We start from the raw sequence: 22363 nt of genomic DNA, 5'->3' as shown, positions 1-22363 counted from the left end.
GTTTAGTTTAGAAGTACAACAAATAAACAGACCCTTCAGCTCACCTAGTCCGTGCCGATCAACGATCACCCATACACACTGGTTATTAATTCATTCATTCTATGTTATCCCACTTTCTCGTTCACTCTCTTCACACTTGGGGCAATGTATAAAGGCCAATTAACTTACAAACCCGCACACCTTTGAGACGTGGAAGGAAACTGGAGCATCCGGTTGAAACCCATGTGGTCACAGGGAGAACGTGCAAACTCTGCTCAGACTAGCACCCGCGGTCAGTATTGAACCGGGTCTCCGACACCATGAGGCAGCAGCCCTATCAACTGCATCACCATGCTGCCCAAATATTTGGAATGTGTTGCGCTATTTCCCTGAATAATGGTTTGGTCTCCCTTTTTCTCAGCAAGTACTTCCCCAGCCCTCACTGGCATATTTCAGGACACCTTCATTGAACTAAAATGTCTGTATGAATATTGGTCTAACTCAACATTTGACACAAATCATTTGGCAGTTCATCCTCTCTAACGGGTTTGCATGCCATAGCCTACCATGGGAGAAGGAAATCCAGATATTGCTGGGAATGGACTGGACGCCTAATACACTGTCAATATTGTCTGGATTGGTCCTTCCATCCACACCTAAAATCCATGTACTGGTTCATGTAAAAATGTACCCTTATATTTTTCCACCTGTTTATTAGCACAACTATGATATGATAAAAATAGTCCAAAGCTTATTATTTTTACCTGAGGGGATGCTTAAATGTCTAGATTGCGGAAAGACATCTGCAATGTCAAGCATCTACCTCAATCCATCGACCTGCTCTGAGCACATTTGGCTTTCCTCCCCATCACTCCCTGAACTTCTGCCTGCACATCCAATCCCCAAATGTATCCATTCCTGCAGCAAGCCCCACAAGACAAACCAGTAAAATCCCTGGATCAGAGCAATGAACTTTAATGAGCTTTAATTAATAATATCCAGGGATACATACCTATTGAAAAAATAAAACCGGTAAAGAAATCTACCAACATGACTTTATGCCATGATTTAAATGTCTTAAAGTTTAAGCTGTTTTCTCCAGAAAGATGTATGCCCACTGATTTTTGCAAACTGCCAGAATAATTTAAAGTAAGTTTGTCTATATTGACTGTAATTGCCCAAGGCTTGCCAAAGTTCATTTTGCAAATTAGGTTAGTCCTTATTATATCTGATTTTTATTCATAAACATGTTCCTTTCGAGATCTGTTCAAATACTTTTGTGCATTCAAGCACAATACAAAATAAACAGAACACAATATTAACCTGAAATGCAAGGAAATTAAGCATGGCATATTTTTAAATTATTCCTTTGTGAAGCTTCCACAGAAAATTATATATTACAGCAATGTAAAAATTACCCAGCTACAAGGAACAGCTGTTGTTTTTGTATTTCTTAAAGATGGTACTTAAAATATTTACTTGTGAACAGTTATAATCTTATTCACAAAATGCTGGAGTAACCCATTCCTTCTCTCCCGAGATGCTGCCTGACCTGCTGAGTTACTCCAGCATTTTGTGAATAAATACCTTCGATTTGTACCAGCATCTGCAGTTATCTTCTTATACTAGTTATAATCTTAACTATTTTGGCAATTATAGTTTCTACGATTCTAATCACAAACATCAATAATATTTCAAATTAAATAATCAAGAGCAAAATATCTCTTTTTCAGTTTCTTCTAAACTTTATGCTAAACCTCTACAGATGCGCCATAGAAAGCATTTTATCGGCCTGCATAACAGCAAGCTTTTGAACAGTTCCATTCAAGGCTGCAAGAAATTGCAGAGAATCGGGGCGCAGCCCAGACCATCACACGAAAACCAACCATTGCGTAATGACACAAAATGCTGCAGTAACTCAGCGGGACAAGCAGCATCTCTAGAGAGAAGGAATGTTGATGTTTCAGATCGAGACCCTTCTTCAGACTTCTTTAGTTTGTAACATAGAAACTCTGCAATCACCGTGGGAACATAGAGTGTTGCTTCTACTTTATATTCTGAGCAATTAAAAATCAGTCCAGAAAAGGCTATAGGTTAGATATCGATGTTGCATTACTGACCGTTTAATTCATTTACCGTTCCCAATCTCCTTTAGGATTTTCTCCTCTGTTTCTGACTATTAAATGAACAGCATAAGTTGCACCTCTATGCATCAATTTACACCAGTAAATGTGGAAGTGACTAATGTCTATGTGATGCTGTCTTGGAGTCATAGCGTCATACTGTGTGAAAACAGGCCCCTTGGCCCAACATGCCCACAGTGACCAACATGCCTTATCTACAATAGTCGCATCTGCCTGCTTTTGGCCCATATACCTCTAAACCCAACATATCCACGTACCTGCCTAACTGTTTCTTAAATGTTGTGATAGTATCTGCCTCAACTACCTCCTCCGGCAGCTCGTGCCATATACCCAACACCCTTTGCATAAAAAAGTTACCGCTCAAGTTCCCATTAAATCTCCACCCCCCCTCCCCCACACCTTAAACCTATGTCCTCTGTTTCTCGATTCCCCTACTCTGGGCAAAAGACTGTGCATTTACCCAATCTATTCCTCTCATAATTTTGTACACTTCTATAAGATAACTGCTCATTCATCAGCACTCCAAGGAATAGCCTGCTCAACTTCTCTCTATTCCAGTCCCTCAGTACTGGCAACATCTGGCAACACCTGGTAAATCTCTGAGCTCTTTCAAGCTTAACATCATCTTTCCTCCAACATGGTGACCAAAACTGAACACATACTCTAAATTTGGCCTGACCAACATCTTATGTAACGGAAACATGACCTCCTAACTTCTATACTCAACACTCCGACAGATGAAGATCAATGTGTCGAAAGCCTTCTTGACTATCCTATCCACCTGTGATACCACTGTCATTAGGTTTGTGACTGTAAATGGGTAAATATCAACCACGATAAATTGGATTGCATGTTCAAAGATAGAAGTCCACTTCAATGTCCATGAACCAGGAAGGTCTGCTAACACAAACTAACCTGCAAAACATTATTTCTATGTGGAGATATGTCTCATTTCCAGCCTAGTTTGCACATGGCGCATTTGTGATGTTTGTTGAATAAAAGCAGCAGCTAATTATGTAAATGCTTTAACTTAGTCAAGAGGAAACCGTATACTGATGTTCATAAGAGAGCCTTTGGTTCTGCATCAGATGAGTATGACAATTTAAATCTATAAATACTGCACAGATGCATTGGAAAAATGCAATGAGGAATTCCCCAAGTACCTCGGAGTCACCTTGGACTGCACCCTCACCTATCGTCAACACCTGGAAAGGGCGGCTGATAAACTGTAGAGCAAACAGTTGACTATGGACGTGTTCCAATTCTCAAAAGGATTTTTGTGAATTTTACTGCTGTCATGATTGTTTGGCGACTTGACTGAAAATTAAATTAAACAGATAAAAATGAGAACTTGCCGCAGTTTTTCAATTAATTTCTGACTTGTGGGAAACCACGTTCGTGGCAATTTCCTATCTTTGGCAAAACAAGATTAATCAAATTTAATCACCCAGCCTTATTAATATGTGATCTCCCGATGTGGTCTCCTTTACATCAGCGAGACCAAACATTGAATATTCAGCTGCTTGGCAGAACACAGGCATTTGGTCCACCAAGTTGTGCTAGATCTCTTAGTTGCTAACCATTTTACTCAACATTGCTACAAAATATATCTGGTTATTGTTGGACTGGGAATTGTTGGGGCCTGATTTGTGCAATAGAATTGATGTATTTCTTATAGGACTGACTACACTTCATAGGCTTTTTTTGTTGTTGTAAACCAGCATCTCCAGTTCCATGTGTCTTCATAAATTCTTCATTGGCTGTATAATGCTTGAGGGCTTCTTGAAAAGGAACAAAGGCTTAGCATAAATTCAAGTGCTTGTTTTCATTTCAATTCTTGGAATGGGGAAGGAACAGCTGATCAAGTGAACATCTGGCTTATCCAGGTCAACCTAAGAGGACTCGGGTTCAGTGAGACTGAAGGTGGGAAGGCATTCAAGACATGGGAGTGGAGGCTGCAGACACTTCATGAAAGTAGATTTGAAGCTGGGAGACCTCAGTGCTGACAATCTCTCCCAATATGGAGCCTGTAAACTTATAATTTGTTCTCAGTTCAACGTCGTTGAGCTTAGATTATAGATATACCATTTGCGATGTGTTATATTGGTCCATTGACAATAATTGTTCTTCTATGAAAATTTAAATCACCACTATTCCCTGTATCTTAAAAAGTGAATAAAAGAGATATTGAAACAATAAACAACAATCATCTTAGCATGGATTCCTATGGGGTCTGATCTCTTGCCATTTTGTATAAATAAACTTACATATATTTTCTGATTTCTGTTTTCTAGCCAGCCAGATATCCATTCTACCACTTGACTTCTGACCTGCTTGTACTGACCCAGTTCTTTGTTTTATTATCAGAGGACTTTATGAAAGATAAATACAATTTCTACCGATATCTCCGCTCATTCGCCTTTTTGGAATTTCATGGGGTTGGCCAATTGAGATATTTTTCTGTTGAAATTCATGATCTGTGTCTTAGTTTAGTTTAAATATGTGGCGTGGAAACATGCCCTTCAGCCCATTAGGTCCACGCAGACCAACGATCATCCATACACTAGTTCTATCCTACCGCACTAGGGACAATTTACAAAAGCCCATTAACCTTGGAATTTGGAATGTGGGAGGAAACATGGCATCTGGTGAAGACTCACATGGTCACAGGGAGAACATGCAAACTTCATGCAGACTGTACCCGTAGTCAGGATCAAACCCAGGTCTCTGGTGCTGTAAGGCAGCACTCTACCACTGTGCCACTGTACAATTCGCTGTGATTCTGATTTAGTTTAGTTTAAAGAAACGGCATGGAAACAGGCCCTTCAGCTCACTGAATCCACACCGACCACTGTTCACACTAGTTCTATCTTGCCCCACTTTCTCATCACTCTCTACACATTTGGGGCAATTTACAGAGGCCAGTCAACCTACAAACCAACACATGTCTTTGGGATTGGGAGGAAACTAGAGCAAACCCAAGGTCAGGGGGAGAACGTGCAAACTCTACACAGACTACATGGGAGGTCAGGATCAAATGTGGATCCCTGGTGCTGTGAGGCAGCTGTTCTACTGTGCTTGCTTCTGGGTTCTTTTCAATTTTCATTTTTAGCAGGGATCCAATTATTTTTCCCACAACCATTTATATACTGACTCATCTGTAGTTACTAGATGCTTTATCTTCTTTTTAAATATAGATAAAACCTTAGTTAACCCCCTCCCCGATCACCCCTCATAATGTCAGAAAATAAAAGATAGACTATTTTGTTGGCTGTTTCCTTTTGGTTATTTACAACATCATATTTTGTTTCTGTCGATCTGCTATATTTTTACATTTGATATTATTCTACAGTGTGTTGGTGGCGCGAGCCACAGGGTGTTGCATGTGTCCAGTGCCCTAGTATAAATCCAGATGCCACTGGTTTGCAATGTTTGCGAAAAAGGGAGCCGAGTGCCTAAGTCTCCCCGTGCCAGTACTTTACCTCTGCATCATCAAGACTCTCGCAGTGCCTCCTCATGGTAACACATGGTAACTGAGGCCACCTTCAGTCCCAGGCTAAACTGCGCGGGGATCTCCGAGGAACTCTGGCCCTCAGAGATGCGACGCGCAGGCCCAGCGGAGTGTGGATAAGTCCTGACTTCCATCAATCAGGTCCCAACAATGGGTTAAATCGCACCCCGCTGCCTTATGGGTAAGGCTCAGGAGTCCCTAAAGACGGTCGGCTGATCCCCCGTGCGTCCGCGTTCTGGCAACTCCTGCAACTGAGTAGGCCCCAGACGTAGCAGCCATGCCATTCCTCTGGAATCAGCCTATTAGGTCGAGAGGGGAATGCAGACGCTGGGCAAGTTTGTATTCCCATTTACCTGCCCAGGCTCAGCGGCCAAATCAAATGGAGAGGACACTTCATCCTTGCTGGGCACAGTGAGATGTAACCACAGATGAAAAATCCCCCTCTCCAAGCAGGACAATGCCAAGCTGCACCATTATCTCCCGCAGATGGACGGATGCCAGTACAGTACATTCTTCCACAGTGTTAATTGCGTGCGTGTATTCCCTTGATAGCATTGGAAATTGCTAACTGTTGCTATGGTGCTGAGAAGAGGACGAAGAGTGATTTGATTCTTTTCAGTGGTAAGATTTTATAATGGTGTCTTAATGTCTAAACAGTCACTTTTGCACTTGAATATAAAACCGCGAACAAACATGAAACCAGATCCGAAATGCGGTATAAAACAGTGGATGAATGCTGAGTTATTAATTGAATTTCTAATTGACCCGATAGCCATAAGTTGTCAGGTCAATTTATGGTTACTAATTAGCAAGTGAATTGAAGCTATCAAAACAAAAATATTTGGGAGAATAAGTGGAAATATGATTGACGCGGAGAGATTTTTTCTGCATTGTAGTTGCAGTGAAATTAGAAATGCCTTCTTTATAAATGTATTTAACATTTGACTACATTTTGCAGACCAATACATTTTTCACCATGGCATTATTTTCAAATGTATCAATTAATACTGATTGCATACAGATTATTTGATCTGACTGTTTTAATTACACAACTAATGATAAGTGTATTTTTATTTCAAACTCTTGAAAGCTAACTTTCACTTTCCCTTCTGATGTAAATATGGTGTTAACGTATCTTTCACCCTCCACAGCTGATTGCAGACCGGGATGGGAATTTCATTGCTGCTGACAGTCAGTATCTTATAATAATAATAATAATGTATTTTATTTATATAGCGCTTTTCATATACTCAAAGACGCTTTACAGAGATTTAGAGAACATAGGGAAATTAATAAATAGATAAATAAGTAAATAAATAAACGAACAGAGAAAGGAGACAGAAGGTGAGGTGACCTTCAGTGGTTGAAGGCAGTACTGAACAGGTGAGACTTCAGCGAAGTTTTGAATGTGGTGAGTGTGGAGGAGTCTCTAACGTTTTGGGGTAGTGAGTTCCATAGGGTGGGAGCAGCGATGGAGAAAGCCCTGTCCCCCCAGGATCTGAGTTTGGTCCGGATGTGGGGGGATAGGAGATTGGCAGCAGCAGAGCGGAGGGTGCAGGTGGGAGTGTGCCTGTGGAGGAGGTCGGTCAGGTAGGATGGGGCCAGGTTATGGAGGGCTTTGTAGGTTATGAGGAGGATTTTGTACTGGATTCTCTGGGGGATGGGGAGCCAGTGGAGTTTATAAAGGATGGGGGTGATATGGTCACGGATCGGGGTGTGGGTGAGTAGACGGGCAGCGGAGTTTTGAATGTATTGAAGTATACTGATGATTTTTGAGGGTGCGCCAGGAGGCTGTTGCAGTAGTCCAGACGGGAGGTGATGAAGGCGTGGATGAGGGTTTCTGCAGCTGTGGAGGAGAGGGATGGACGGAGACGGGCAATGTTTTTGAGGTGGAAGAAGGCTGTCTTTGTGATGTGTTTGATGTGTTTGTCGAAGGAGAGGGCTTGATCAAAGATGATTCCAAGATTCCGGATGTGAGGTGAGGTGGATACTGGGAGACCATCAATGTTGAGGATGAAGTTTTGGGTGGATTTGGTGAGCGTTTTTGGACCAATGATGATGATCTTACAGTGGAAATCTTATAGTTGAAAGACATCTGGGCAGAATCTACTTCATATACAGCCCACCCAATTACATGAACCTGTGAAGAGAAAGAGGAGTACTGTGTATGAGAATAATTACTGTCCATCTACCCAATCTCGCTGGAATTTAGAAGATTGAAGGGGATCTTATAGAAACTTACAAAATTCTTAAGGGGTTGGACAGGCTAGATGCAGGAAGATTGCTCCCGATGTTGGGGAAGTCCAGAACAAGGGGTCACAGTTTAAGGATAAGGGGGACCGAGATGAGAAAGTTTTTTTTCACACAGAGAGTGGTGAATCTGTGGAATTCTCTGCCACAGAAGGTAGTTGAGGCCAGTTCATTGGCTATATTTAAGAGGGAGTTAGATGTGGCCCTTGTGGCTAAAGGGATCAGGGGGTATGGAGAGAAGGCAGGTACGGGATACTGAGTTGGATGATCAGCCATGATCACATTGAATGGCGGTGCAGGCTCGAAGGGCCGATTGGCCTACTCCTGCACCTATTTTCTATGTTTCTATGTTTCTATGTTTCTATTCCTCTCATGCTTCTTAAACATTGCTTGCCTGTCTGCTTTTGCCACCATCTCTGGCAGTGTTCTGATCATCTACCACTCTTTATGTAAAAAACAATGCCTCAATAATTTCCTTTTAAACTTTCCCTATCGTAAGACCACACCTTCAAACATTTAAAATTTGCACCTGGGAACAAAGACGCTGACTATCTACCTATCTATGTCTCTCATTATTCCATATTAGGTTACCTCTCAACCTCTGACGCTCCAATCTCTCCACCCATTCTTTCTCTTCTCACGTTTTTTCCTGACGATAAAGAATAAACTCTTGCAGACTTTAAAAAAAAAAGTTCCTTCTTAGACTGAGTACAGATGTTGCAAATCCTGCCACAGCCTTCATCGAAGAATTTCAGCCAATGCGGGCATCGTTCTTATTTGCATTTGCCTGCTTAATCGGTTATTCCTTCATCAGCAAGTAGTAATCCTCCCCATTGACAGAGCTAAAATTAAGGCAATTGATTGGATTTTGAAAAATGCCATGGGACTTCACAGAGGACGTCCTTAATTTAACATTATTAAATTGTCACAATGTTCAGGTCGCTGCGAGGACACATAAGCCGAGTACACCGAAGATGGACTCAAAATGCTGGAGTAACTCAGTGGGACAGGCAGCATCTCTGGAGAGATGGAACGGGTGAGGCAACATTGTTCCTGGGGACAGAAGCTATTTCATGGTAGACACAAAATGTTGGAGTAACTCAGGGGGACAGGCAGCATGTCTGGAGAGATGGAAAGGGTGAGGCAACATTGTTGCTGGGGACAGAGGCTATTTCATGGTAGACACAAAATGCTGGAGTAACTCAGCGGGTCAGGCAGCATCTTGGGAGAGAAGGAATGGTGACGTTTCGGGTCGAGACCCTTCTTCAGATGTGTCTCTAATAATGAATGAATTTGATGGTGGAGTTAATTCATGCCAATAAGTATTAATTATTTTGATCTATTTATTTTAACTGGATTGAGAGAAGGTGCTCTGTGTAGTGGTTTCCGAATCTGCATTTGGTTCCTTCATTGCAGAGGAGACCGTTTTGTAAACATCGAATGCAATGTACTAGATTGCTCCTTCACCTGGGAAGACACTTTGAGTCGGATGATGTGTGGTTGGGGAGGGGAAGGGGGTGGAGAGGTGGGTGGAAGGGTAGGGCATGTGAAATGACTGATGTTACAAATCCTGTGACTGCATGGGAAAATGGCAGAAGACTGGGAATATATCAAAAGCTTCATATAGCCAAGGAAATTATTAGTTATATATTTTAATAAATTGCCACTGATCTTGATATTCTGTGATTTCTACCCCTTCACCTCGAAAAGTCTTGTAGCACTTCCAAGGTCCTGACTGAAATGATATGAGGGCAGAATGCCAAAATAGATAGATATATAAATCAATTGTTGTGATTAGTGAATTACTGAAATCAAATGTTTTAAAACTTGGATTCAGATTCTCAAAATTACATTGTTGAATTTGAATTTGTGCGTGATTATTAGTGTAGTAAAATTCATTCTTCATAGTCATACAACAGTCCAGCAACTATTTAATATCTTTGTGTTCCTTCTGCATTGTTTATTAAGCATTTCCTATTTTAACAGGTTTACCAATTCAAGAAACATTTTAAAGCAGGTGATAGATTATGCAGTCATGGTTAGGGGCTGAAAAATATTGATCGTTCCGCTGTGCTTTCTGCTGCCAAAAGCATTAGTTTTCACATTTCAACTAAAACCATGACAGCATATTCTCTTACCTTCTGTAAAATGGCTCTTAATATCGACACTATAATTTAATTCTTCATCATCTGCTCTAAAATCTTTGTGCGGTTTATTATCTTGCTGTATCACACTCCCATGAAGTATCCTGAGGTGCATTAAAGTATCCTGAGTACATTAAAAAACCAAATAAATGCTAGGTGTTGGTTTCAATCATCTGATTTTGTTCTACGTCATTTCTCCTATGTGAAACAAGGTACGATCACAACATAATCACTCGCTATTTAAAAAAGCACAGTGGTGCAAAACTTAGTTGTAGCAACTGGATGAAAGTCTGTACTTTATTTTCATATTAACCACACAGTTGTGTGTGTGACACTTCCTTGGGAGAGCTGGAATAAGAATGAATCTGACTGGCTTAATAAGTCAACATTACTATCCACTACAGACTCCAGCTAATGCAGTATATTTCTTTCAGTTGTCAGTTAAATGTGTTAGATCAATATTTTTTTAGCCCCAAATCACACCTGCAGAAGGATCAGTTCATTATGCTTTTGGTGGTAATCCATGTAATATAATGCAGTTATACAATGACATTTTACTTCGTTCAGCATTTAGTTTATATTCCAACCCATTCACCACTGCGTGAATTAGAATGTAAGGGTAAATAAAGGAATCTTAACAAAACAAAAACATTTATGGTGTTGTTTTTGTGACTACCAATTGAAAGGAAGAAATGCCTGACATTGCATTTTATGACTTTATTTCAAAGCCAATTTTTATGGAGAATTTCCAGCCAATTATCATGAAAATTTGTTTAATTTGAATCCTTTAATAAATTTGCTCTTACAAATTGGACACATCATGACTGCTAAGGGAAATATAATTCTGTATCTTCTAATTAATGAAACAACTGGGAAGACATTTTGTTCCAGTTAACTTTTGATGACCTTACTTTTATAAGCTGAAAGCCCATGTTTGGACATTGAGGGGAAAAAATGGTAGACACAAAATGCTGGAGTAACTCAGCTGGTCAGGCAGCATCTCGGGAGAGATGGAATGGGTGACGTTTCGGGTCGAGACCCTTCTTCAGACCCTTCAGACCAGCGGAAAAAAAACTTGTTTTCTTCTGAGTTAAATTCATTTGGATTATTCCTAACATGAAGGATCACTCCTTTAATGCTCAAAATGGGAAATTATTCCCATAGGACATATCTTGGAAAATGAACATACATTGAGTTTGCACCCTTCTTCAGACTGATGGTCTGTCTATCAATTTGTACAAGGTCTCGACCTGAAACATTGTTTATTCATTTCCCTCCACGGATGCTATCTGGTCCAATGAGTTCATCCAGCAGTTTTTTTTTTTCTGTTCAGTTTCAAAGTGTCAGCATTTTATTGAACATATTCATCCATTATCCATTTTATATTTTGGAATATAAACTTTGATAGCCTTTTTATTGGTCTGTTATATCTTTAGTTACATAATACTCATGTTTTGTGATATTTCATATTTTGATAGATAGTTCCCATTTGCATGCAATCAAAATTAGCCAGAAACTGAAGTGAAGTGCTTAATTTGGACTAAGTGATTTTTTTTTCTTGTAAATCACACTCATTGTTCCTCAGCTTTCTTGGCGTATTTTGTGGCCTGCAGAGAATATAAAGTATGAGTCATTCTAATGAGATTTTTATGTGACTTTGTGCTGAAACTTCCACTAAGCCAAACATATCAAAGATGCAGCAGTCTCTTCTCCTTTGATGACCTTAAATACTATTACTACGGGATCCTATGTGGCCCTTGTCTTAATGTAGACTAAGTAGAACTTTTCTTCAGACTGATGACCTGTCCATCAATCTGTTCATCGATCTGAATAAAGTCCTAACCCAAAATGTTGACTGTACATTTCCCTCTATAGATGCTGCCTAGTCCACGAGGTTCCTCCAGCAGTTTGTTTTTTTGCTCAGTTTCAAAGCATCGACATTTTGCCCATGCCTTCAATGTTAATATTTATCAACCTCATTGTGGACATTGGACTTTTTCCCTGGAACAAGCCATCAATCAAGCCATTTGTAAGAACATCAGCTATAGTGAAAATAAACTTTTCAGAGGGCAACATATTGTTTGATAGCATTGTAGCATTACTACAATGCTGTAAAACAATATCTTCCACTTTGACCCTATTGATGCCTCTCACAATTTTAGATACTTGTATCAAGTCTCCCTACAATCTCTGAGATGTCAGAGAAAATAGTCCAAGTCTATCCAACCTCTCCTTTTGCTGAAACCCTTTAAACCAGGCAGCATTCTGATAAACCTCCACTGCACCCTCTCCACATCTTTCCTGTAATGGGATGACCGGAACTGCACAAAATACTTCTTGGTCATGCCTTTCTGACTCTTATATTCAATGTCCCAGATAATGAAGGTAGGCATACCATACACCTTCTTTACCACCTAATTTATGTGTGCTGCTAGCTTCAGTGAGCTATGAATTTGGATTCCAAGATCCCTCTGCACATCAATGCTGTTAAGGGTCTAGCCATTATCTGTATACTTTCCCTTATATTCAACATTTCCATGTTGAACACCTCACACTTGCTCTGAGTAAACTCTATATGCCATTTCTCCACCTATTTTGGCAGCTGATCTGTATCCCATTGTTTTGTCTGTTGGTCTTCCTTTTTATTTGCAACTCCTCCAATGTTAGGGTTGTTCAACAATCCATCTACATTTACATCCAGGTCATTTACATATATCATAAACAGCAGAGATCCCAGCACAGATGTCTGTGGAATTCCACTGTCCACAGACCTCCAATCAGAATATCTACCTTCCACCACAACTTTCAGTCTTCTCTGAATAAGCCAGTTCTGAATCTAATTCTAAATTCTGAATTTGGCTGCATTTGGTCCTTATCCCTCCAAAACCTTCCTATGCATGTACCCGGAGAAGGCAGGAGAATTGGGTTGAGTGTCATAGAGTCATAGAGTCATAGAGTGATAAAGTGTGAAACAGGCCCTTCGGCCCAACTTGCCCACATGGCCAACATGTCCCAGTTACACTAGACCCACCTGTCTGCATTTGGCTCATATCCCTCCAAACTAGTTCTATCCATGTACCTGTCTAACTGTTTCTTAAACGTTGGGATAGTTTCAGCCTCAACTACCTCCTCTGGCAGCTTGTTCCATACACCCACCACCCTTTGTATGAAAAAGTTACCACACAGATTCCTTTTAATACTTTTCCCCTTTACCTTAAACCTATGTCCTCTGGTGATCGATTTACCTACTCTGGGAAAGAGACAGTGCATCTACCCGATCTATTCCTCTCATGATTTTATGCACCTCTATAAGAACACCCCTCATTCTCCAGCACTCCAAGGAATAGAATCCCAGCCTACTCAACATCTCCTTGTAGCTCAGACCCTCTAGTCCTGGCAACATCCCCGTATAATCTTCTCCGTACCCTTTCCACCTTGACAACATCTGTCTTGTAGAGGGGACGATAGATCAGCTATGATTGAATAGTGGAGTAGATTCAATGGGCTGAATGGTCTAATTCTGCACCTAAGACTTATGAATTTATAGACATGAACTATTCATTATCGACACAACTATTCATTAAATGTTGTTATTGCACAGTATTGTTATACAGTATTCATGCCTGGGATATGACTTGTTTATATAGGAGAGATCAAACATGGACTGAGTAAACCCTTTTGAGAATTATCTCCGTGCACTTCACAATCTTGACCCTGATCTTTCTGCCTCCTGTGTGTTTTAATGAAGCCCAGTAAAAGCTCAATGAATAAATCCTATCTTTCAATGTAACACATTATAGCCTAGTGGATTCACTCTTTGACTTCAACAATTTCAGTTGATAATACTTATCTGTGGCTGACGTTAAAAGCACTACTGACTGTATTCTGGCACCAGAATTGTTTATGACACAGAATTGTTTATAACTTGCAGCGTGGGAGTACTGAATGCACTGGCATAGAAGTTATGCACAGAATCTCTTGTGCTGCTGCTGCTGCTGCTATGCTCACCACAGTATTGTCCTCAGACGAGTTGCAGGCACACGATGCATCAGTCATTTTACTCTATGTGAGCCATGGCTGGCATAACTGATGCAGCGTTGCAAAACAAATACAACTGCAGCTGCTGGAATCTGAAACAAAAACAGAAATGTTGGAAGAAGTCATCCAGCATTTAATGCTTTGTCTCTAAAGTGGTCCCATTCATTCAAATAGGATAATCAAACCTCATTTACAGGGTGATTGAAGGTCATGGTTTGGGGTTATTTTTGTTTGCTTTTTCATTCTATTATTTTTTTTTATTGCAATTTAAATATTGTAACTGACCTCTGTTCTTAATTATTTGATTAGTTTTAATATTACTTAATTAAATGTATTTCAACTGCTTATATATGCCTCATAACATTGGATACATTAAGAGACAGCTGAATTGGATTTGACAGCACAAGTTGTATGTCAGACATTAGGGCCTTATTTGGGCTGGACCAAGGTTTCAACATCCGTGGCCTAGTTGTGGTCATTCTGTTTTGCAAGATGGTCATGGCAGCAAAGACTGGAGGACATTGGGAACTGCACATCCCAATAATACATGTCACTAGGACAAATGCAGGTTGTCTTAAATTTTTGAACGGTAAGGAACTGCAGATGTTGGTTTATATCAAAGATAGACACAAAATACTGGAGTAACTCAGCAGGGTCAGGCAGCATCGCTGGAGAAAAGGAATATGTCACGTTTTTGGACCCAAAACATCACCTATTCCTTTTCTCCAGAGATGCTGTCTGATCCGCTGAGTTACTCCAACATTTTGTCTTAAATATAGTCTGGCCATGATCGCCAGAGTACTATATTTACATATTTGTTGTGCTGCTACAAGTAAGAATGTAATTGTTCCATTTCAGGACATATGACAATAAAATACTCTTGACTCTTGATAATAACAATTTCTTTATCACCTCCTTAAGGTTTTGCGAAGCTGTCGTCCTCTTTTACATGTACCATCAACATTTTTATCATTTATTATCTCCCTCACTCTCCCCTCTGCTTTTCCATCTGACACAACTTGTCAAATTTTCTTTTTAACCGCTTGACAACTCACAACTTATACTGCAGTGGACATGCCCTACTACTTTATGTTGAACTTGTGTGCAGAAATCGTGTAACTTCATTGAGAGGATCTTCATTCCATTACGCGTGTTTCAAGATTGAGTCTCCTGGCAAGATACCATCATGCCACTGCATCTGAATGAGGAAGGCAATGTGGCCATTTATAGTCTGCATGCAATGGACAATCATTAGTACTCAAGTTAAACTGTGCCATCAGTCTCACTGTTATTTCTACTGCACTAATCAACCCATTTTGTTTTTAGATATTCATGTTAGGACATCATTCATTGTACTATTTCTTGTCCGAGCATCCCTTAAATCGTTTACATTAATTCTGCTAATTACAGTGGGATAGTGTTAATTGATTTGTGAATTGCAGTGCACCTTCATTATATTAGCAAATGTGAAAGTCATGTCTTATTTTATCTATAAATTAATGTATTAATTTGCATTAGAAAATCAAAATCTTAAATAATCATTTTCTCTTGAGTTGCATTAAGGTACTATTTCTTGATTTAATGTGTCATTGCTGTAGAATAATGTACCCAGCAGCAAGCAACTTGGATTCAAAGGTGAAATCCACCTGATGTCTCTCCGTGCTTTTTATATAGGAAACAAAATTACATGTTGTCGGCTTTGAAATTGAAATTGTAATGGATTGGAATTCAAGTCAAATCAAGTTGAGTTTATTGTCATATGCACAAGTATGGTGAGTTCATGTATAATAAAAAACTTGCTTACAGCAGCATCACAAGCGCAAACACAACACTCAAATATATAAATCATAAATTCTACAAGAGTGAAAAGAAAGAAGATTGTGCAAAATAGAACCAAGACTTTAGTGCAAAAATACACCGTTAGAAAAAAAGTCCACGATACTGAATGAGTGGGTCCTGCGTTTCATTGCTGAGGTAGGATTAGGGTTGTGCAGGTCAGTTCAAGTAACTGATAGTTGTAGGAAAGTAGCTGTTCCTGAACCTGGTGGTGTGGGACTTCATGTTTCAGTACCTCCTGCACGATGGTAGCGAAGATGGTGGGGATCCTTGATGGTAGATGCCACCTTTTTGAGGCAGCACCTCAAGCAGATGCATTTGATGGCTGTGCCTATGATGGACTTGGCAGAGTTCACCATTCCCTGCAGCCTCCTGCATTCTTGTGCATTGTAATTACCATAGCAGGACATGGTGCAACCAGTCAGGATGCTTTTTTTACAGTGCATCAGTGGAAGTTCCAAAAAACCTTGACAAAAATATAATATGCGTCAGTGATTCCTGACATTTAAGCTTAAAATGGAGAGAAGTTGGACATTCAAGATAAAAACAAGAAATATACAAATTATCAAAGAGTATTTGGAGAGTAAGATGGTGTGTTCAAAGAAAAAGACTTCAGTCGGCTTGGGATTTAATTCTGAAGTTGCATTATTTTGACTCTAGGCTTGAATTCAGAGCCTTGAGGCAAACAGAGATGAAATCTAATAATGAGAGGTGGAGGACATGTGGGAACTACAACAAAAATCAAATAAAACTTGTCACTGCAAATGATGCAATATGATTAAACATAAAGCATTTCTCATTTTGGTTCTAATATACTTTAATGCTGACATAACTGATGCAAGTCCCCTGGTTCTGCCAAATATAACCTGTTTAAATAGTCTTTGCAAATGGGCATAGACGGTCTCCTTCATTATACCTGAATCAAAACTCCCCAAAGTCTACACTCTTTTATTGTAAAAAGACTGACCTTTCTAATTTTCATTAGTCAATATCACTTTTGTCTCACTAAGAGGATGTGGCAGACAATAAAGTTCCTGTGCTGTACCGTTCTATGTTCCATGAAATAGGCTCTGATTTTCCTAAGTTTTATATCAGTGCACAAAATATAATACTTAATACAGCTATAAAGTCAGTAAAACATATAGAATCGCTAAAATTTCATTTTATTCAATACATTTTATAATATATTTAACTTCCAAGTTGAATGGTAATTCAGCATTCTGGAAATGGAATCACGTATCCATTGAAGTTTTAAATTCATTGCAAGATTTGAGTAGCAATTGTGTGCTGGTGCCCATGCATGAAACACACATGGAGGCTATTGGCCTCAGTCTACAGTGACGTCAATTTATGTGCAATGCATAGGCATAATTACTGGAATATTAGAATATTTTGGCTTGCTCAAGAATGCGTAAGAGCTTGATTGCAAGAGCAGTCTGAAAGGATGGAAGTAAGCTTAATCAATCATCTGTTAAAGAGACTGTCTTTCTTTGAGGTTCTGTTGGGGAGTATCCCAATGAAGACAACCATAGATTTCTCACTGATGGATTAAGGCGTTGTTCTTTCTTTAGAAAGTGTAACTAGGTGTGAGTACGGCTACAATGATGTTTTCCCTCAGAGTCTACTTCATGGAACATAGAACGGTACAGCGCAGGAACCGGCCCTGTGGTCGACAATGCCCGCGTTGGCAATGGTACCAATCTAACTAATCTCATCCGCCTTCATATGCTCTGTGTCAACCTCCTGATTCATGTTTCTGTCTAAATGCCCCTTAAATGTTACTGTTGTATCCACTTCTCCTATCTGTTCCAGCCACCTACCACATGCTTTATATTTTTTTAAACTTGACTCGCAAATGTCCTTTAAACTTCCCCCTCTTACATTTTGAACCCATGCCCTCTAATATTTGACATTTCCACCTTGGGAGAAAGATCCTGCCTATCTATCCTTTCTATGCCTCTCATATTTGTTTGCACACTTCACTGCCACCATGTCCGGACATGTGGGATGCTCAGACATTGACCCATGTCCTTTGGATTGGGCGATCAATTTCAGTCTACACTTGAATTAATTATATCATAAATGTCACTTCAGGAGCTTTAACCATGGTGGGAGATTGTTTTAGCAAATTTGACCATCTCTCATAACCCGTGAAATTGTATTCAATTACCATGCAGAATCAAACTGATGGTTGACTTTTAAAATGCCTTTCATGTGAGGAGGTATTACATGCTCTGTGTCATTTAAAGTGAGAGTTTATTCAGATCTTCTTACCACAGATGCTCTCTGACCTGCTGAGTGTTTTCAGCACTTCCTGTTGTTAAGACATATATCGACCTCATCTTAAAAAAAAATCTTTCTCCTCTCTGCTGGGTAATGGAAGAAAATCTGACTAGTGAATGTTCCTGCAGCATTTGAGCACCAGATCTGTTAGGTAGGAGGTAGTTCTGTCAAAAGTAGAGCTGCAGTGACCTGAAACAATGATTCTGTTTTGCCTTCCGCAGACACTGTCTACAATGATGAGCTTTTCCAGCACTTTCTGTTTCGTTTTGTTTTTTCTCCGTGTTGTGCATTGAATGATATTATACAGTGAGACAAATAACTTCCATTTCAAACTTCTGTCTTCCTTCAAGCAGTGACAACCTACGCTCTCCAGTTCTGCATGAGGCCTACAAATACCGTTGAGCTGTCCAAGTGCCCTGGGGAGACTCAAAACTAGAAGGAGCTAGTTACTGGGGATATGAAGAGCAAAATTCCCGTGCAGTGAAGTGCAAATTCTCAAGCAGTTTGCAAAGGATCAGATCTTGACAAGGTTTAGGGTTTTTATGAAATAACAAGAGGTGTCGTTAATGCATTATTTTAATTCAATTACTTAAAATAAATTCTGGGTTATTGTGTTGTTAATGCATACTTGTCAGGAGCAGTATATTTTTATTTCATATATCTGGTTCTATGATTTTATTACTGAAAATTCTTGTAATTTCCAACTGCAATTCTGGTAACACATGCACAAGTTTAATGCGTTTTTGCATTGTTTGAAAGAATTGTTAGTCAGGCACGTGAGTTTGAGTTTAAAAGAGCAGAATGAATGTTTTCAGATAACTTCTAAACGCGCTATAATTTCAGGATATAAAAGACTGGTAGGTGCCAATGAAACAGTTTGCTGCACAGATGGTTATAGCCAAAGTACTACAGTAAGAATATCAATATGTACATTGTGATTGATTAATAATTAATGCTGTGGAAGCAGATGGAATACATTTCATGTTCGGAATAGGGTGTCACAGTTTCAAAACAGAAAAGTATTTCTTCTGTTTTTTTGTTTATTTTGTTTTTTAATTGATGTCTTTTAACATGTTCGAAATAAAATAAAATGAAATGAAATGAAATCTATTGAGAAATTCTACTGTCATCCAAGTTACAGTTGAAATTTATACCAAGTAAATAATAAGATGAGAAAATGAGAACACAAATATGTGGATGAAAGTCCCTATGTCACTGTAAAATAACCCTTTTGCTTATCTGCCATAATATTCCTTTTATCATTGCCAAAATATTCAGCTCTACTTTTGGCTGTGTCCAAATATTCTTGAAGCTCTACATTCATACGTTTTCCATCTCTTGTCTCCGATGCTTTAATATTCTGTTGGTTAACTTCTCATTCGCTATGCTCTGTAAACTTCAGCCCATCTATATCGCTGCTCCTCGAATCTTATCCAGCACAGATCCATCATTCACCTTGTATCTAGAGGTGGCTTTTGTATCTTCTCCCTGATGAGGGAGGGGAGAAGAGGGAATTCCGTAGGTGTGAGGGGTCGTTCATTATGTCAGACACGTGAAGTGCAGATATTGTCAATAGGGGATGAGTGGCTGTCTTGCTTTATGGACTGGGTTGCATCCACTACTCTCTGCAATTTCGTGCGGACTTGGTGAGAGCAATTGCCCAAACAAGCTGTGATGCATCCCAATGGACTAGTGTCTGTGGAATATGGTAGGAGTCTTTGGAGACTTGTTAAATTTGCTGCATCTTCTGAGAAACCATTGATTGATATGCTTTCTTGGCTGATGCGTAAGTATTTTAATGTACTGAAATTATGTAGACATTTATCATTGGGCAGGACTGAAGAAGCCAAAAGGAGTTTGGGATAGGGATATAGAGAAGATGACAATTATATTATGATGCTGAGAAACAAGAGGATTAAAAGTCAATTAATAATTGTGATTTATCAAAGCCATCATCGTGTAAAAAAGGAAATATATTGAAAGCCATTGGAGACTAGACAAACGAAAATTATCATATAAATCTTTTGAGGTAAATAGCTTAAAACTAAATGCTTTCGAATAAAAGGTAACTATCTCAAATTATTCTGCCAAACCTTCAGTGCGATAAACACACAAGTATTGCAGTTCATTATAATAGTTTATTTGTGGGTAAGTTACTGAAATTAACAATTATAAAATTGTAATGTTTCATTGGGAGTCACAAATATTAATGCAAACGATTGTGCTTCAAGTCATGCTCATCACGTCAATCCTCCCAGCTGATTTGATCCATAAATTGCTCTTGCCTGTCTGATAATTGCTTGAATACCATTAACAGATGTTTTATTGAAGACATGGCTTCAAAGGAGCCGTGCAGGTTCTTTAAAGTGTCAGTCAAAACAGAAAATGCATTGGCAAAAGTGTTGAGATTGACGCTGAAACAGTTGACCGATGATCAGTCTCTGCACGGTCTGAAGAAGGGTCTCGACCCAAAACGTCGCCCATTCCTTCTCTCCTGAGATGCTGCCTGACCTGCTGAGTTACTCCAGCATTTTGTGAATAAATACCTTTGATTTGTACCAGCATCTGGTAATTTTCTTACAGTCTCTGCAAGGTTATCATTGCTGCTCATGCTGCTCAAACTAAGCTGTAGCACTAGGACTTGTGCAATCTGAAGAAGGGTCCCGACCCGAAATGTCACCTATCCATGTTCTCCAGAGACACTGCCTGACCCACTGAGTTACTCCAACACTGTTTGATTTTTTGGAGCACTGGGAAGTGGTTTATTTTAAATAAATAATCTCCTTGTGCTGGATTTGCATTTTCTATTAAGTTGATTTTATCCACTGAACCTTGCTATTTCCTTATTTTACTAAAAAATAATCAAATTATTATTGTGCTTGTTTAAAGCTAGCATCTGTAAAGATTACTTCATCGAAACATGGAATAATCCCTTTACTCAGCCTAACTTGGCTTTGGTTCAAAGTTGGGTGAAAAATAAGTATCTCTATGTTTTATCAATACTATATGTTGCAAAATTCAAAGGCACTAAATCAGTTAACTAAAATATCCGAGGTAGGTTTATCTCAATTTTATGTTTTAAAAATAGTTAACAATCCAGGGACTTGCAACTAACTTGAATCTTCAGGCAAATATTACATTTTATCACTTTACGTTTGGGTGTGAATGACCCTATTCTTGGTTTACTCAATAGCATCGTTAATAAATTAGCATGTGAATAACATCCTACTTATAATTCATTCTCATTTTCTGAATGTTTCTACATTGATTCTGTTCTTTTGTCAGTTTACATCTCACAGCAATGTAACTATATCTTCTTTCCAAAATGGTGTGCTTTGTAATTCCCATGTTAAAACGACAATTCACGGCAGTCTTCTTCTCCCCTCACCCATCAGGCAGGAGCTACAGTAGTTTGAAAGCAGATAGCTCCAGATTCAGAAACAGTATCTTCCCACTTGTTATCAGGCAACTGAACGGCCCTCTTATCAGCTAGCAGAGCGAGATGTTCGTTGGGGAACGATGCCGACTGGCCCGCTGCAGACTGCAGGAGGACATGCTGAGGTACGCACTGAAGCTTGGTGTAGCCAATGCCTAGGCTCTGTGGGGGAGGGCCTCAAAATAAGGGAAGGGATTTCACGCCAGTGGGCCACAAGAGCGGCAAGGGTGTGGGGTAAAGTTGTGGTTTGGGGAGACTGTATTGTATGTATGTATAGCCTCTGAGAATGTTGGATGAAATATTTTGCACGGTTCTATTTTGAAATTTAAAAAAGCATCGACCTCATTGGAGACCTTTACACTATCTTTAATTAGACTTTATTATGTCTTCAATGTTATGTCTTTGCACCAAATGTTGTACTCTTTATCCTTTATCTGTGCACTGTGGACGGCTTGCTTGTATTTGTGTACAGTCTTTCCTTTGGATAAAACATAAAGCTTTTTACTGTGAAGGAAGGAACTGCAGATGCTGGTTTACACCGAAGATCGATACAAAATCTGGAGCAACTCAGCGGGTCAGGCAGCATCTCTGGAGAAAAGGAATAGGTGACGTTTCAGGTCAAGACCCTTCTTTAGACTTCAGCCAGTGCTTTTCACTGTATCTGAGTACACAAGACAATAATAATAATAAACTAAACTAAACTAAGTAATAAGTAAATAAAAAGAAAAGCTTTATCACATCT

The sequence above is a fragment of the Rhinoraja longicauda genome, chromosome 14, assembly GCF_053455715.1.
Source record: "Rhinoraja longicauda isolate Sanriku21f chromosome 14, sRhiLon1.1, whole genome shotgun sequence".
In the NCBI taxonomy this organism is placed as follows: Eukaryota; Metazoa; Chordata; class Chondrichthyes; order Rajiformes; family Arhynchobatidae; genus Rhinoraja; species Rhinoraja longicauda.
This window is presented reverse-complemented; position numbering follows the sequence as displayed.